Source organism: Ochlerotatus camptorhynchus, unplaced genomic scaffold, assembly GCF_037179485.1.
Source record: "Ochlerotatus camptorhynchus isolate MF236.1 unplaced genomic scaffold, CSIRO-AGI_Acam_v1.1 ptg000060l, whole genome shotgun sequence".
Taxonomy (NCBI): Eukaryota; Metazoa; Arthropoda; class Insecta; order Diptera; family Culicidae; genus Ochlerotatus; species Ochlerotatus camptorhynchus.
The window spans coordinates 378,262-395,193 of NW_027040550.1; the positions used below are offsets into that span (position 1 = coordinate 378,262).

Genomic DNA, 16,932 nt, shown 5'->3' on the forward strand with positions numbered 1-16,932 from the left:
GCTGAAGACAGTAACTTTCTATATGGCCAGGTTCTCGAGATACAGCTTATACAGGAAATTTACTTGCTCACTAGCGCCGCGTAGTGAGCGTGTTTTGAACTAATATGGCCACCATCCGAAAGGACTTGGTCACCTGAACAACTTTGCTGAAGACAGTAACTTTCTGTATGGTCAGGATCACGAAATATTCTATGTTGGAAATATGATCCATATATTATAGCGCCCGTCATAAGTAACATAAAAGTGAAGCGCCTCTAGCGGCGTAGTTCTCAATTTAACCCGAATCCAATGGCACAGGCTTGTTGGTCTAACCCAGTACAGCAACTTTGTCGAAGACAGTATAGCTTTATGTATTGAAACAAATGAGATAATCCACTACAGCCCCCATTAGTGAAAATCCCATAAGCTGTGGGTATCCTTATTCGCGGATAGCCTGGCAATAAGGATCCGGCAATAAGAGATACCGGCAATAAGGAATCCGGCAATAAGGATTCCTGACTGTACATATTAGGACGTACAATAAACTAAAGGTGGATATTCCTCTATCCCACAATAAGGACCGTACATAAATAATGATACAATTTGAAAGGGACCGGGGCTAATCACAAATTGTGTCCCCACGCTAACTGAAATAAACACGAGTGCTCACGAGTACATTTTTACAATTGTGTTTCTAAATTTCACATAAAATATAGATAAAAGTGATATTTTTTTATGGATCATCCACAATTTTTTAATGATTTTCTCCGATGTTTTATGGATCATCCAACGTTTTCCAATATTTTATGGATCGTTTTATCAATTCTTAAGGTGCATACTTAAGGCTACCGATTCAGTGTGCAATTTCACTGATTCTGATCAATCACGGAGTAGCAACCATTGATATGTGCAGTCCGTCTAAACTAAGCTAAGCTATACCGAAAAGCTATTTTCAATAATCCACCGGAAAACTGAATGAACCACATTCAAAGGTTTCTCGATCAATTCCTACTACAAAAACATTTCATCAACATCGTAAAACAGGAAAATTATAAAATGCACCATATTTTCGACGCGGTTGTACTGCATCCTATTTGACGTGATATTAATTTTCATTTTTGCTCTGCAGGATCATTGACGAACGAGCCTTCGTAGGATCTTCATCTCGGGGATTCACCCAGTACTGTGAAAGTAAATTAATAACAGGTAAGTCGCAATTTCAAAAAAATATGCACATCGAGAGCTTCACCAGGATGAAGCAATAGAATTTAGAAATGATCGGTATGACAAAAACCCTATATAAGGGCGACATTGTATTACATATTTAAGAAAGAGAACTTCGTGAGGACGGATTATTAGAATTTCAAAAATATCAATGATTTGGCTATGGTCCTCTGGAAGGGATATATTCCTGAAATAAGAACGTCAAGAACATCATGAGGATGAAGCATAAGAATTTTAAGATCTCATGTAGGCGATATTCCAAATATTTGCATATCGTGAACTTCATAAGAACGAAGGATTAGAATTGCAAAATAATCAACGAGCTGGCAATGACCCTCTGTAAGTGTAATATCCCTGAACTTGAGAATGTCGACTCGACATTTTCGAGTACTTCATGAGTAACCATGTTCATAAATTATCATCGTATATTATTCACATATTGAGAACATCAAGAGGACAAAGTATTCAAATTACAAAATTATCAACGAGGTGGCATCGATCCGCTATTACTGGTCTAAAGTTCAATTCAGGCATGTCCAACACAACAGGGCACTGCGCACTGTATTTGGACACCGCCACACAGTGGTCCAAAAGTGTACAAAGACGGGCAAACGTCATTATCTCGTGAATCTTGCATTTTTGACTAGTGTTGTCTTTGGGAAAGTTTCTGGATATTAAACGTCTTTTCTTTTGACATTGACAGATCAACGATTAATTCCCAATCAAACATTAATTTTGACGTAGGACTACGTCTGTGATTTCTATATGGGGGTACACTTTGTGAAAACCAAAAATGGAACATGCAACAAAATTATGAAAGATTTGGAACGTTAATTACTCAGCTGCCCCTGGAGCAATTTCAATAATTTTACCACCGATGGATCAGAAATATTTATATACATCTGTTGAATTCAAGATTTTACCATTTATGCTATGATAATTAAAATTATCACCGATTGCCTGCGAATCCCGATTTTTCTAACACAGATTTCAAAGTTGAATTCAATCCGGTCTCCCCAAACGGTGTTTATTCAATCACCGCGTGGTGAGTGGTGTTGTTCTCCAGCACACAACGAAAGGCTCCCCGCAAGCAGCTAGCTATCAAGGCTGGCCTCAACCGCTGATCGGATTCATTTCCAATCACCGCTTGTGGTGGTGTCCGGTTGTCGGCATCATCATCAGCAGCAGCAGCAGTGCTATTGACACGTGGCGTTGAACATTGTTCTCCAGTACACAACGAAAGACTGCCTGCAAGCAGCGAGCTGCAGCCCACATGAGCATCCAAAGAAGGAGGAAAAAACCGCACCGCTATTGATCGGAATCAGTAGCGCTTCGTGAGTCGCTGTGGGCCATCTATGTCAAGCGCGTCATACTATAAAGCAGGTAGATAGTTCCGTTAGAGTAAGGCAGTATGAAAATTGAATAGAAGTTGAAATTGACGAAGGGCTATTAATGCGACAGTACAAAGTCAAACGCACACTCTTTGCCTAGCCCGCTCATTAATGTCTGCGGCTATGGAATAGCCAAAGGCCCTTCGCTCATTTTCAACTTCTATTCAATTTTCATATTGCCGTACTCTAACGGAACTATCTACCTACTCTCTTCTAATGACCATTCTCTAGCTAATCAATTATCACACTAAAGCTTCATGTTAGATAGCATTTCCAACCAACTCTGAAACTTTTTCATGCCAAACACTGTCAAATGCTTTTCCTGTGTCTAAAAACTAAAAGATTGTGTTTTTTTTAGGGAAAATAATGGAGCACACAAAGGATGTCAGTCGCCGCTATGCATGGGGTGGCAATACTGGCAATCATGGAAACAAATACGAAGAAGATTTAGCATTTGCGCTGTTTGAACGAGCATCTTTGCAGAAATCTGAATTCATACTGGCCTCAGAAATGAAGGACGCTGGAAAATTCGATGATGTGGTCATAATTTTCGAAAAACGGAAGGAAGTGTGGTTTTTCCAAGCCAAACACAAAGACAGCTCAGATGGTACAAACAAAATATCGTTCGACAATTTGTTTCCGAAGACGTGTAAGGAAAATTATGATTTTGCTATTATCAAGTACATGCAGTCGTATTTAGACGTTATTCAAAAAGATGAGTTCAAGGAGTTGAATATGCGATTTTTTATCTTAACCAATAAATCATTAGACGATAGTAATAGTCAGCTTAAAGAGTTGGTGGACATCGAGGACTGTGAACAAGGTGAAGTGAATCCAATAATGAAGTTTGCTGAATCGAACGATTGCTACAAAAGATTCAGACCAAAAAAGGATAAAATTGAAGATTTACTAAAGTTGATGAACACCGAACTAATTGCCATTAGGGATGCGATCATTGAACTCTTCAAAAGCGGAAAAGTTTCGGAAATACTAATCGGCTACAAAACACCGTTGCAGAAGATCCTAGAAGTTTCAGATAAAAATCTAAAGCTCTCCAAGGACGGTGGTCTCACCCATGAATGGTTGCACAATGAGCTACTAAAGGATATTAAAGGTAAATTAATAGCAGAAAATCCAACGATTAAAAATTTTATGAATGGTAAATCTAGGAACACTCAACTACCAACGTATTTAAATGAAGATAGCGTGAGCAAGTTCTTTCAGCATCTAACTTTCTGTGTTAACCAACCCAGTGATCTTATAAAAACCATCGAGAATGATCTTCGCTCATGGATGAGAGATTGGATTCCACCGGACGATCTTGGAAAAACACAATTAGCACTGCCTTTCTTTAAATTTAATAAATGTTTTAAAAATTGGATCAATTCTAATAGTTACAAGGATACAAAAAATAATAAGCCAGAAAAGAGTTACTTATCTTATAAAGAGGGACGCTCTTGTGTCGAAGAAATAACGGAAGAACTGAGTCGTAATTTTTCACAACGTAAATATATTGGAAGCTCGTACATAGAAAGAAAATTAATTGACGACAATCTTATTGTTAGCGACCATGATTTCATCAAACGATTAATAGACGACCCAGCAGAAAACAAATTTTCTCTCCTGATTGGAGAGCCTGGTATGGGAAAAACAACTATCCTCCAACACATTGCCTTCGAAGTTCAAAAGAAATCCAATATTGATGTGTTCTTGATATATTTGAATAACTTGAAGGAAGAGCTCAAATTAGGCTGTGAAAACTTAGAAGCGGTTTTCAAAATTCTGCAATCGACTCTTTCAGAAACAAGCCGGAAAATATTGAAAAAAAATCTAGAAAGCAACGCAAATCGAACCATAATCCTGTTTGATGGGTTCGATGAGATCACTTTTCATAACGAAGCAATCGCCGTATTTAGGCAATTATTGTCAAAGGAGAATATTCGAGTGATTGTTAGTGGTAGATATCATGTCAAAGATATTCTTGAAAAAGAATTTGAAGCAAGGGCAATCAGATTGATTCCATTTAAAAAAAGATAAACAAATTATGGTTTTGAAAAATTCATGGAAAGCTTCCGATGATTCAAGGGAATTTAAAATTTATTCAACTCAATTGCTCGAAAAATTCTACTCGGACATAAAAAGCTATCAATCTGAATTCTTTGGTATTCCACTTTTAATTCGATTGTTGGCGGAAGTATATTCTGATGATTTCCAACAATATTTAAAAACTGTTCTGGATAAACGTGCACCAGATATTTTCCCGAAAGAAAAATTTAATGTTGTCACATTGTTTAAAAAGTTTGTAGAATTTTCGTTTCAAATCAAATGGAAGAAAAAAAGAGACCAAGATGCTTACCGAAATATCGACATGTCAAGTGATGACGAAGAGTGCCGTCAGTTGAAATACTTTACTATTGAGCATCAAATAGCTGCTTAGCAAGTCAAACAGGGAAACGAGCACTCTCCTCTATTTAATATTTCCGAAGGAGAGCTTAGATTCGTACACCGATCCTATGCCGAATTTTTCGTTGCAACGTATATATATGGTCATATCCAAAAATGCAAAGCAATTTTGTACGAAACACTTCATAATAATGAAACAGTTCGAAGATTTTTCTTTATGCTAACTGAAGAACAGTTTTCAGAACAATCAGAGCAAATGATTGCTCTGAGCAATATTTGTAAAGAAAAACCTGAGGTTGCATTCTGGGCATGTGAAGCAAATTTTGTAAAAGTAGTAAAGGAGCTACTACAAAAGAATGATTACAAAACTAAAACACACGAAAAAAATGGACCGTTATTGCACTGGTTATTGCACACCGCGACGCGTGCTGGTCATTATGAGATCGTTTTATTTCTACTTGATTATGGCATAGATGACCCCAATACAAGTCCGATGCACATGGCTAGTGCCATGGGGCATCTAGAAATTTGTAAACTTCTCCTCGATCGATCTGCCAACGTGGATCTTCAGGATGAAGATAATAGAACACCTCTCCACTATGCAAGTGAATTGGGGCATCTAGACATGGTTGAACTTCTCTTCGATCGATCTGCCAAGGTGGATCATCTGGATACAAATAATAAAACAGCTCTCCACTATTCACATGTGTAGGTGCAGGTGAAAATGGGCATCTAGAAATGGTTAAACTTTATCAGAATGACGAATAAAGAACACCTCTCAACTGTGAAAGTGGCTATTGGTCACCACAATATATTCATGATTTTTATGAACTGCATTGGAGCATGGTAAATAACGATGGTATTGAACGGGAGCATTTAGAAATAGCAAAACTTCTCCCCAATCAACTTCCAAAATAGATGCATAAGATTCATCCGGATCGAGACCCCTTCACTACGCAGCTCAAGACAACGCCAATAATCTCTTGAGTATAAAAATCCGTATAAAATTCGCATAAAACCGTGAAAAGTTTTTCTGTTCGCACGAATTTAAAATTCAATTTCATGGTGATTCGATAAAGAAGTTCAAAAATGGCTGTATTGTAAGGGCAAGTGGTATATCGAGTTACACCATAGAGGTAACTATAAGACCAGAAGGTCCCGAAGAAACGAGCTCAACTTTATGGCTCAGCTTTGGTCCCAAGCTAATCGATTCACCCCTCGAAACATAGGAAAATCCACGAGCCCCTCATTTTATCTGTCAAACATTCATAGCGAATCAAAACAAACATTGCGTAGTACTAGAATTTCGCTTAGAATGGGGTACGTTAATCGTTTGCTTGGGACCAATAGGCTAGTCAAGTAGTGAGCCAATTTAAAATCGTTAGTTTCGTATTGATTGTTGGTTATACCGTGTATTTCGCTTCGAATCGGAATTTAACGGAATTTTTGTTTTCATGTTTCGTTTCGTTTAAATCAGAAAATTTCTAGTTAATAAATTTCCATGTTATAGGAATTTCGTTTGAATACAGTGAAATAAAAGAAAAACAAATTTATCAAACTCATATTTCACCTTTTAAAAATAACCAACGAACAAACAACACTAGTCACGAACCTATCCAAGAAAAACGACCTTTAGAGGTCTTCAGGGTCTGATTAGACTACCACATGAGTAGGATCCACACGTACTCTCAGCCCGTCAACGAGAAGCATTCGCGAGGTATCTTGAAAGCTCTAATCAATACCCACATTCAGCTCAGCTCGCCAACGAGAAGAATACGCAAGGTATCAATGAAGATCTCCCTCCAGTGTCTCGGTAGACGAGTTTTGGAGCAGACAGAAGCCACTCCCAACCAGCCAACAAGAAGCATGCCTTTCAAAAAGTGAAATCCATTCACTACCCTTGCTCTGTTATAATTGGAATAACTTCACATCGAAATATCCAATTTGAAACTAATCCAATATTTTCATTGAACTAAAATTTAAACTGTATACAAAAGCTGCCGCCAGGCAGGCAAATTCTAAAGTACTTTGCTATATATACGGATGAAGAGGAAAATGGTGGGGTTGTGGAATGAACGAAATTACATTTTTCCGCTCTCATACGCTCTCAACATCACGCGTGATATTGGAACAAAATATCATGCTTGATAATGATTTTACAAGCTCCTTCACAACGTGCAAAAAATCAAGCTGAAAGTTGACTCGAAACTAAAATGATGCCGTTGCACATCGTTTTCTTAGAAAGAGAAAGTATAGTTTGCTATCTCTTTTCACTCTTCACCGACGTTATGGAAGCTTCGGTTGCGTTCGGGTGTAAAGCAATAATCATGAAACTCGATCTCTCCACAGATTTGCAGCTGGTGAGTTTTGTTAGCTTCACGGCGAATGAGAACGACCCACATTTGAGTTTAGTTCACTCATTATCGCCAAAAGTGCAGGAACTCAGCGATGAGTAAATTTGTCTCATGGTTTCCTGTGGAAAACCTAAAAAATCTGTCGGAAAATGAGGAAATTGACGAAACTTTCATTCAGTCTCGAAGTAGTACCAATAGACTGAGTGAATCCAATCTTTACTTTTCTCAAATTCGGGAATTTTTCCCACAAAAATCCTGGAAAAACCTGGGAAAACATGAGACAAATTTTACTCATCGCTGAGTACCTGCCCTTTTGGCGATTATGAGTTGACTAAACTCAAATTTGGGTCGTTTTCATTCGCCGTGTTGATATTCCGAGCGTGCAAAATCAACTGCAGATGTTTGCTTGTCGATTTTGTTCAAGCGTAATCTTGGGCATTGGTGATTTTTTTTTCATTTTCTCAACACTGGCTCCGTGCATCACTAGCACCTTGAGGTTTTGCAATACCTCTGGAATTCATGCTATCGCCACTCACCCATATTGTTCAAAGCGTTATTTATGTGACCCGGTGATGATTCATCAGATAAAACTATGTAATACCCACGTACAAAATTTGGACACGAGCGCTTCGTTCATTTCACCGATAAATCTAAAGTTTTAAACCTAGATTAAAATATCATTCATCATAACAAACAGTTCCGGGCCGAATAGTAAAAGAGAATAACGATTTTGCGCCACCTAAAATCACGTCCGATTGAGCCCAAATATCGCACAGGGTCTTTTTTTTCGAGGCAATAAACATTTCCCCTACACATTCATTGGCACCCTAATCCGACAATTGAAGAGAGACCAGAGTATTGGCACCCTAATGAAGATATACATTTTTACGCCCATGTAGTCATTAGGGCGAATTATGAAACGTGAAAGATTGAAATTAGTTTTTCTTGGAAATGTAACTTTGTGATTTTTTCAGGACCTTGATCTGAGAAAGGATATTGAATTTTAAAATTTTTAAATGTTTCGCAATTTGTCAAAAATATCAAAATTCTAATCTGTTTTTAGATCTCACTCTAATAAATATAAATTAGGATTCTAAACTAAATTCTGATTTCACGATCACAGGCTAGGATATTTTCCTAAATTTGAGTACTCAGAAAAATTTTATGATCAAGAGCGTAGACAATATTTGAAGAACTGGGACTAGGAAAATGCGAGACAAAATACAAACGACACCTAAAGAATGCACATCTTGCACTTAAAATGTCCAAAAAACCTTGGTCAGGAGTAATTAGATTTGAAAATGAGCAATAGACAAGTGGAAAGTAGTAATAGAAAATATATGTTTCACTGGCAAAACTGCGAAAATAAGCAACAGTAAAATGAAAAGTTGCAACAGAAAATTCAAAAATAGCAATGATCCAAAAAACATGAATGATCCATGAATAGTTGATGAATTTCCAATTAAAACTCTAGCAGTAGCAATGAAAAACTAAAAAATAAGCATCAAAAAAATTAAAAATTGTGCAATAGAACACCTTTAAAATTTTCCAATAAAGACGTCAATTTTTTTACATGTGTTTTTAAATTTATTATTGCTCGCTTTTTAATGTTAAAGTGCTGCGATGCCTCTCGACGGTTAATGTCCTCAGAATTGGAGATGGCTGATATTTACTCGAGCGCACAGCGAACGATCAGTAGGTATTCGACTAATTTTTAGGCTAACATAAGATCAGCCGGGTTTTTGTGGCAACCAGCATATGCCAGCATAGAATTATGATCACGAGCATCAAAGATAAAAATAAAATCATAACGTGTCATCAATCTGCAGGAGGGAAGTTGATTAAATAACATTACAATCAGAAAAGATTTCGTTTGTTCCGAAAGAAAATCCATAAATTCTACATTCAAAGTGTTTTTTATGTTACTTCATACGCGAAGTTAACGATTTTCAGAGTTGGTTGGAAATGCTAACATGAAGCTTTAGTGTGATGATTTATTAGCTAGAGAATGATCTGTAGAAGAGGGTAGGTGGATAGTTCCGTTAGAGTACGGCAGTATGAAAATTGAATAGAAGTTGAAAATGAGCGAAGGGCCATTAAAGCGACAGTTTTCAAGATGACGCACATTTTTGCCTAGCCCGTACGATGTACGCGGGGACTTGAAGTATGTCTCCAAGTCCACAGGCAAAAATGTGCGTGCCTCTTGTTGCTCATAAACTGACTGCGGCTGTGGAATAGTTCTAGCGACGTTTTCATCACTACCTAAAGCCCCACGTTTGCGAGAGCATTTCCAGTCGATGGTGTGTTATAATGCAGTTCTTCTTTACCCAACTATTGTGTTGCTCCTCTCGTCATGACCAACGTGATCATCTCAGAGAGAAAGCAGTAGGGTGGTTGTTGCGTGCTGTACCATCATCAGCATTGTTGACGGCTACTCCCGCCTTGAGTTGTTACATTCAAAGTGTTTTTTTATGTTAGAAGAACTGCATTATAACACACCATCGACTGGAAATGCTCTCGCGACGTGGGGCTTTAGGTAGTGATGAAAACGTCGCTAGAACTATTCCACAGCCGCAGTCAGTTTATGAGCAACAAGAAGGACGCACATTTTTGCCTGTGGACTTGGAGACATACTTCAAGTCCCCGCGTACATCGTACGGGCTAGGCAAAAATGTGCGTCATCTTGAAAACTGTCGCTTTAATGGCCCTTCGCTCATTTTCAACTTCTATTCAATTTTCATACTGCCGTACTCTAACGGAACTATCCACCTACATTCTTCTAAAGATCATTCTCTAGCTAATAAATCATCACACTAAAGCTTCATGTTAGCATTTCCAACCAACTCCATAAATTCTATTTCAGCAGACTGGGAAGGCCCAAACTGGGTTATTCATGGGCATAGCAGGGGTCGAGTGAATGCACTCATTTTCACATTGTTATAAATTTAAGAACTTAAAAGTTTATCAAATTCCGAGTAACTTATGCGTTTAACACTCCGAACACGATGCCTTCGAAAGCCACAAGTGTGCATTGACACAGCTTAGCCATTTCTTGATGAATCCCAAAAAAATGTGGTTCCACTAGATCTCCTAGGATTTGAAGGTAATTTTGATTGCAAAATATTGAAAATAGGGTCGTCTACTTTTTTTTACGTAGGACTACGTCTGTGATTTCTATATGGGGGTACAATTGGTGAAAACCGAAAATGGAACATGTAACGAAATTATGAAAGATTTTGAACATTAATAACTTAGCTTCCCTCGGACCAATTTCAATAGGTTTATCGCCAATCGAGCATAAATATTTCTACGCATCTTCCGACTGTTGATTTTCAACAAGAAACTATGGAAAAGTGGTAAACATTGTGTAAAAGTTTCGAAATAACTAATAAATCTACCATTTACGTACCAGCATATGCTGCTTCCCCAACACAGTCATCAGAGAGTCGTTAGTAGACGAAACAAGTCGAAGTGGCATTCGCCTCCAATTTTCGGGCGTGTGCGAATAGGGAGGATGCAATTGCATAACATTTTGCACACTCATCGCCATATTCAGAACCCCACAAAATACTCTCCAGAGTTGTAATCTTGTAACCAAACTTGGAAGTAGGGGTGCAAGTGATTTTGATCGATTCTCTTCATCGACTTTCTGTTTTGTTAATTACTCGACGGCAAACATATTCATTAATACGTTTGTTGTTCTTGAGTAACACTTGCTGGTTGCAATTCTGCTGTTCGATATTTTTGAAGGACCACCAAAACACATGAAAATACTGAAGTAATGAATGCTTAAATAAAACAGCAAAAAAGGGTTATCTTCCATTTGATTGCACTTAAATAATTTTGGTATCCATGACAGATACGTATTTCGACTACAATGTGCAATCTTCATCAGTGTCATTCCCGCTAAAGACTTGGTTTTTGGTATTTTACATGAAATTATACTATTTTCTAGGGATGCCTAAAAGTCCAATTATTCGATTAATGATCGAGGTCTACCCCAGAGTCGACGACCTCTGCCGGGTTCTCTGCTGAATATAAACTGTGTTTGTCGTTCTTCTGGCATCCGCCCTACATGCCAAGCACACCATAGACTGCCGTGTTTATAAGCTTCACCTTATCCGTACCGCTATACACTTGTTACAACTCGTGATTCATGCGACGCCGCCATATGCCATTTTCTTGCTTACCGCCGAGTATTGTTCGCAGCACCTTACGCTCAAAGACATCAAATGCTCTCCGGTCAGTCTCATTTAACGTCCACGATTCAATGCCTTAGAGGGGCACCGGAAGTATCAGCGTCTTTAGTTTTCGTTTGCAAGTTACGGAACTTCAGCTGGTGGCTAACAACATTATCGCATGTCACTGGTATTCCAAGATACACCAATTCTTCCACTACCTCAAATTGTTCACCATCCAACAACATTTCTCTTCCAAAACCACTATTGCTGTCTACCGGTTATCATGTACTTCGTTTTGGTAGAACTTATCGTGAGCCCAATCCTCGCCGTCTCCCACTTAAAAAGCCACAAAGGCCTCTTCCACTACTCTACGGTCAATTCCGATGATATCGATGTCGTTCGCAAAGGCGTGTGATGATGGTACCGTTCCTCTGCACACTCTTCAAGAGCAATGTTGAATAGTAAGTTTGAAAGTGCATCGCCCTGCTTCAATCCATTAAGGTCACGAATGAGGTCGAAATCTCATCTGCAACCCGCATACTTGATTTCGATCCATCCAGTGTTGCGCGAATCAGTCTAATCAGTTTCGCCGGAAAGCCATTTTCTAGCATAATCTGCCAAAGATCGTGTCGTTGCAAGTTGTACTCCCGAAATTTGTCAAGGATATGACGCAGGGTAAACATTTGATCCGTCGTTGATCGAAACAAGCGGTCTCAATCTGTTAACCAAAACGCGGGACAGTATTTTGGACGTCGAATTCAGAAGAGTTATTCCTCGATAATTGGTGCACTCTAGTCTGTGCCCTTTTTTGAATAATGGGCCAATGAGACCATCCAACCAGCTAGCAGGCAGTTCCTCGTCCTCTCATATCTTCAATAGAATACGGTGCATTGCTTGATGCAGCTGCTCACTGTCAGAAAATTCCTTTCAAGTTCGCGTAGAACCTTCGCATATCGTACTGCTCCATACTTTCTTGCGCCTCAGCAAGCACGCGTTCTTCGTATTGCCTTTTCTTTATGCGGTGGGTTCGTTTCTCAGCTGCCCTTGCTACCTTGTACCGCTCTCTGTTCAGCCGGGTATCAGACACTAACATCCGGCTTCTGGCAACGATCTTCTCATCCGTCAACCTCTGGCACTCCTGCTCAAACCATAAATAACGTGGTCGTCTTTGAGCTGTACCTATCACTTCTTTTGCTGTTGTGTTCACCACTCCGTGGATTGCGTTTCACAGATTGTTGAGGTCCTCGTTCACGTTGATTTTGCTAATCCGCTCATCAAGATTCTGGCGATACTTTGCAGCAACACCTTCTGCTGACAAGCGATCGATATTGAAACGCATCGATCTCCGGTTCGTTGAAATCGTAACGGTCGACAGACGCGCACGAATTTTGCAAACTACAAGATAATGATCTGAGTCAATGTTAGGCCCCCTGAAAGTTCTCACATCGATAACATCTGAGAAGTGGTGCCGACCATCCACCAACATGTGGTCAATCTGAGTGCAAGTTTTGCCATTTGGATGTCTCCAGGTGTGCTTTCGGATATTCTTGCGTGCAAAGTAGGTGCTACAGATGGCCATACCTCTAGCAGCAGCGAATTAATTAGTTTCAGGCCGTTATCATTGGTTACTGTATGTAAGCTCTCTGTACCAATGATTGGACGAAAGAAATCTTCCCTCCCAACCTGCGCATTTGCATCTCCGATTACACGTTACCGACATCCCGGGATCGACATCGACGGGAAATGAATGTAATGTCGGCCTAAATGCCCCCAATTTGGGCCCATACATAAATTCAGCAATCAACTAAATTTTCAATAGCGACCAAAAATATCCATTAATACCGTCCCAATGACGCGTTCATCTAGATAAAATTGATAAATAGCAGATTTTTAGCGATGGGCCCAATCTTAGATCCATAGGCCAACTTTAGAGCCATTTCCCCTAGTACTAATTTATTTGAACAGTCATAGAGAAGAACCATAACGTGAAACAGGATCATAACTTCTCCGAAAAAAGTGTTAAGCGTCTTTCTGCTAGAGGCTAAAATTTACCAACTTGTTGAGAGAAGGAGTTTAATGAGAAAAATTAAAAGGGGGAGGAGCTTTAGCTGGGTGGACACTGATGTTCTGCGGCCTTTCAACCTGTCGCAGACACCTGTCCAGCAGCAGACGGGCCGAACCGAAGAATATGGGATTGTCCGGTCCGATTTGCTGATCCAGGTCTATATGAGCTAGGACTCACATTAAAACCGGTCATAAAATGATCATTGTAGGGCTTATACTAGACAACAAAAAAATACTCATAAAGGTCACAAGACTAAAAAAATCAACAGAAACAAATTAAGAAAAAAAAATCAAGATGAGCTGCGAAAGATAGTATCAATAACGGGGTTACAAAAAATATATATTTACAATGATATAAAATTAAATTAAATTTAAATTCAAATGTACAGAATTACAGTCCCCTCGAGCACGTTGGTAGCGAGTAGCGAAAAGCTAAAAAAAAATCATAACGTTCATATAGGGTTACATTCAACCAATAACAAACGAACACGTCCTCGCGGTAGAATGTACAATAGAACTCAAAAGGGGTTTGGGAAAATAAATTCATAGAATCGTGCTCAGTTTGATCGGTTTGATCATATAAACGTATAGTGAATTTTCAATTGTCAGAAATTAAAGGCAAGAAATAATTGTGAACAATTAAATGCCAATAAACGAAGGTCGCCGGTTGGGGCATAACCTGGATTGCCACCGGTAGCCACCACCCTTGAAAGCCGGAGAGTACCGTCAGGGAACGGTCAGGTCGTAAGCCCGTAATTTCCATACGACAGCCGTGAGAGAAGGATTGTTACATCCCCGGAAGCACGCCATCGGTACCCCTGTACTCCACCATTCGATCCGTCATACATATCCAGGGACGTCACGATTGCAACCCGTACTTCCCTTCTCGAAAACGTCCTTATACACCGCAGAGAATATTAGCGGTCGAGAAACCGGTCACCGGCTGTATTGATTCGACCGTCAAGCACCGCCCGCTGCACAGTATAAAGCACGCGGGGTGGAGAGTTCATGGCATTGATGCTTTTCTCATCGCCTCGTCGCATCGTACCGGTACGCAACACTACACCTCCGGAGTCATCGAGTGTCACCAACCAGCCAGCATTCAGGTGATGTACTAGTTTACAACACAATAAACCCAGAGGAATCCAATCCAATTGGAATAGACTTGTTAGGCTGAGTAGTATAACCGTAGGCGAATGTATTGTGCGTCTTGACTAGACTGATCGAGAATATATGCTATAAAATTTTAAACTTTGTTGGGCTGTCGTATTACTCGTATTTAATGATTTCAGTTAGAATTCTGGACTAGTTAGTTGGATATTTGGTTGCACGTGTTCTAGATGTTCGGAAGTCACATCGCGGCTTTGCGACAGCAAGGTTCGTTTTTGTTGAACTTCCACGCTTGTTACATTGGCGCCCAACCAACGGGTCTTGCCGGAACTTGTATATATTTTTGGAACGTTTGTTTGCAGCTTTAAGCTCAGACTCTAGTTCGGATTTAAGATTTAAATAAGATAAGTTTATTTTTATTGAAATTTGGCGTATAAGTGGATCGATTAAGGAATGTGAGTTTTGGATCGCTTTCTAATTTCACATAGTTACATAGTTTAAAAAAATTGGTTTGAATTCATCGGGTTCATTTGATTATTTCTCTTCAAGGTTTTTTTTTTCCGTGTTGGGTATATTCATCACTGCGACCATATTCCCCGTTTTTATATTGCTTTATCAGTTATGTCGTATCACTATTTTGTGAAGCGACCGACATAGACTGACCAAAAGCATTTTCCCAGCCAGGTATTACATTTCGAATGAAATGTACTACTTTACTGGGACATGCATTCCAAATATCAAAGGGTTCTGCCAGCCCCTTATCCACAAAAATACACCTTTTATTGAAGATTACTGCACAAGAGAATAGCAGGTGTTCAGAGTCTTCCTTTTCCATACCACAGAATCGACACATATCCTCTTGAAGTTTTCCTATTAGCTTCAAATGATATTTACATGGACAATGTCCTGTTATCAAACCAGTATAGACACTGAGATCTTTCTTTGATAATTCAAGAATTTTATTTGTCATTGAAATGTTCGGAATTATGAACCGTTTCGACTGCCTAGCGATGAAAGTGTTGATCCAATTGGTCTCCACTTTCATTTTTTTCCATTTTAAAAGAACAAGTAGAAACTCCACAGAATGGTTCTGGTCCTATGAATTGCTGAGATGATCCTAGTCTGGCTAACGTATCGGCCCTTCAATTCCACAATGGCCAGGAACCCAATATAAGTTTACTTGGTTTTGACAGGCCAATTTCTGAAGTGACATTGCACATTCCCATACAAGTTTGGAATTGCATGTTGCTGATTTTAAAGCATTTAATGCTGCTTGACTATCAGACATAATGCAGTTATTCGAATGTTTATAATTCCTGCGCAAGCATATTACAGAGCATTCAAGAATTGCTTGAATTTCTGCTTGGAACACGGTTGGCCAGTAACCCATGGATATTGAGATATCAATCCCTGGACCAGTTACCCAACAAACAATCGTCTATTGAAGAAACGACTTCTTGGCCATTTTATTCAACTGCATGCTTAATAGTACTTGTACTATTTTTAATAATAACTTCTGTTCAGGCTTTGTTCACACAAATCTGGAGAATTTATTCAACCACAATATTGAACTACTGGTGTTGTATAAGGTATGTCGAGAAGCTTTTATTCGACTTATATGAGTTGTAACAGAGTTTATACGATAAAATTTTTTTTGATTATTCAGCGTTTATTAGACATCACTGCTTCCTTAAAACAGTCATGCTCTGTATACGCTTGATTCTCATGTGAAGTAACGTTTAATTAGACATTATTATACATTTACTAAACGATTATTCAACTGTGGGAAAATTAACCCGAAAATAAGATGAACGGGGACAGGCATTGGCGTAACTAATGAGGGTGCCAGGCCAGAATTATATATGCCCCCTCCAGAATTGTTGGTGTTTGTTTTTGACTCACCGGTATTTTTTCATACTTGTTAAGTTCAATGCTACTATTTAACAGTGATTAAAAGAATTGGCCACCAACGAAGATTTTTTAAAGTCCTTTATGTTAATTACTTTTGTTATGCTCTGGACTATAAGAAACAATTTTGAGAAATTATCATCTAGTCTCAAGTTGCAGAAAGTAGGCTTGAGTATCAATTAGGATAAAAAAGCCTGATTATGTTTAGATATCTCAACAATAAAGCAAAACACCCCCAGAAGAGGTTACATTAAATGGAAAAACATTTAGGGTCAGTGACCGCATTAAATACTTAGGAGTATGCCTAACAGCAGAACG

The 16,932-nt window shown here is 38.9% G+C and overlaps 1 protein-coding gene across 1 annotated transcript in view; it reads left to right on the forward strand.

Annotated features, from left to right (window-relative positions):
- The first annotated feature begins 3,040 nt into the window (after positions 1–3,040).
- LOC135717522 (uncharacterized) overlaps positions 3,041–16,932 on the forward strand; it is a 114,777-nt gene continuing 100,885 nt past the window's right edge. Inside the window, exon 1 of the mRNA XM_065239653.1 lies at positions 3,041–3,708. The gene's annotated coding sequence lies outside the window, so the exon portion shown is untranslated. The remainder of the gene's footprint in view (positions 3,709–16,932) is intronic.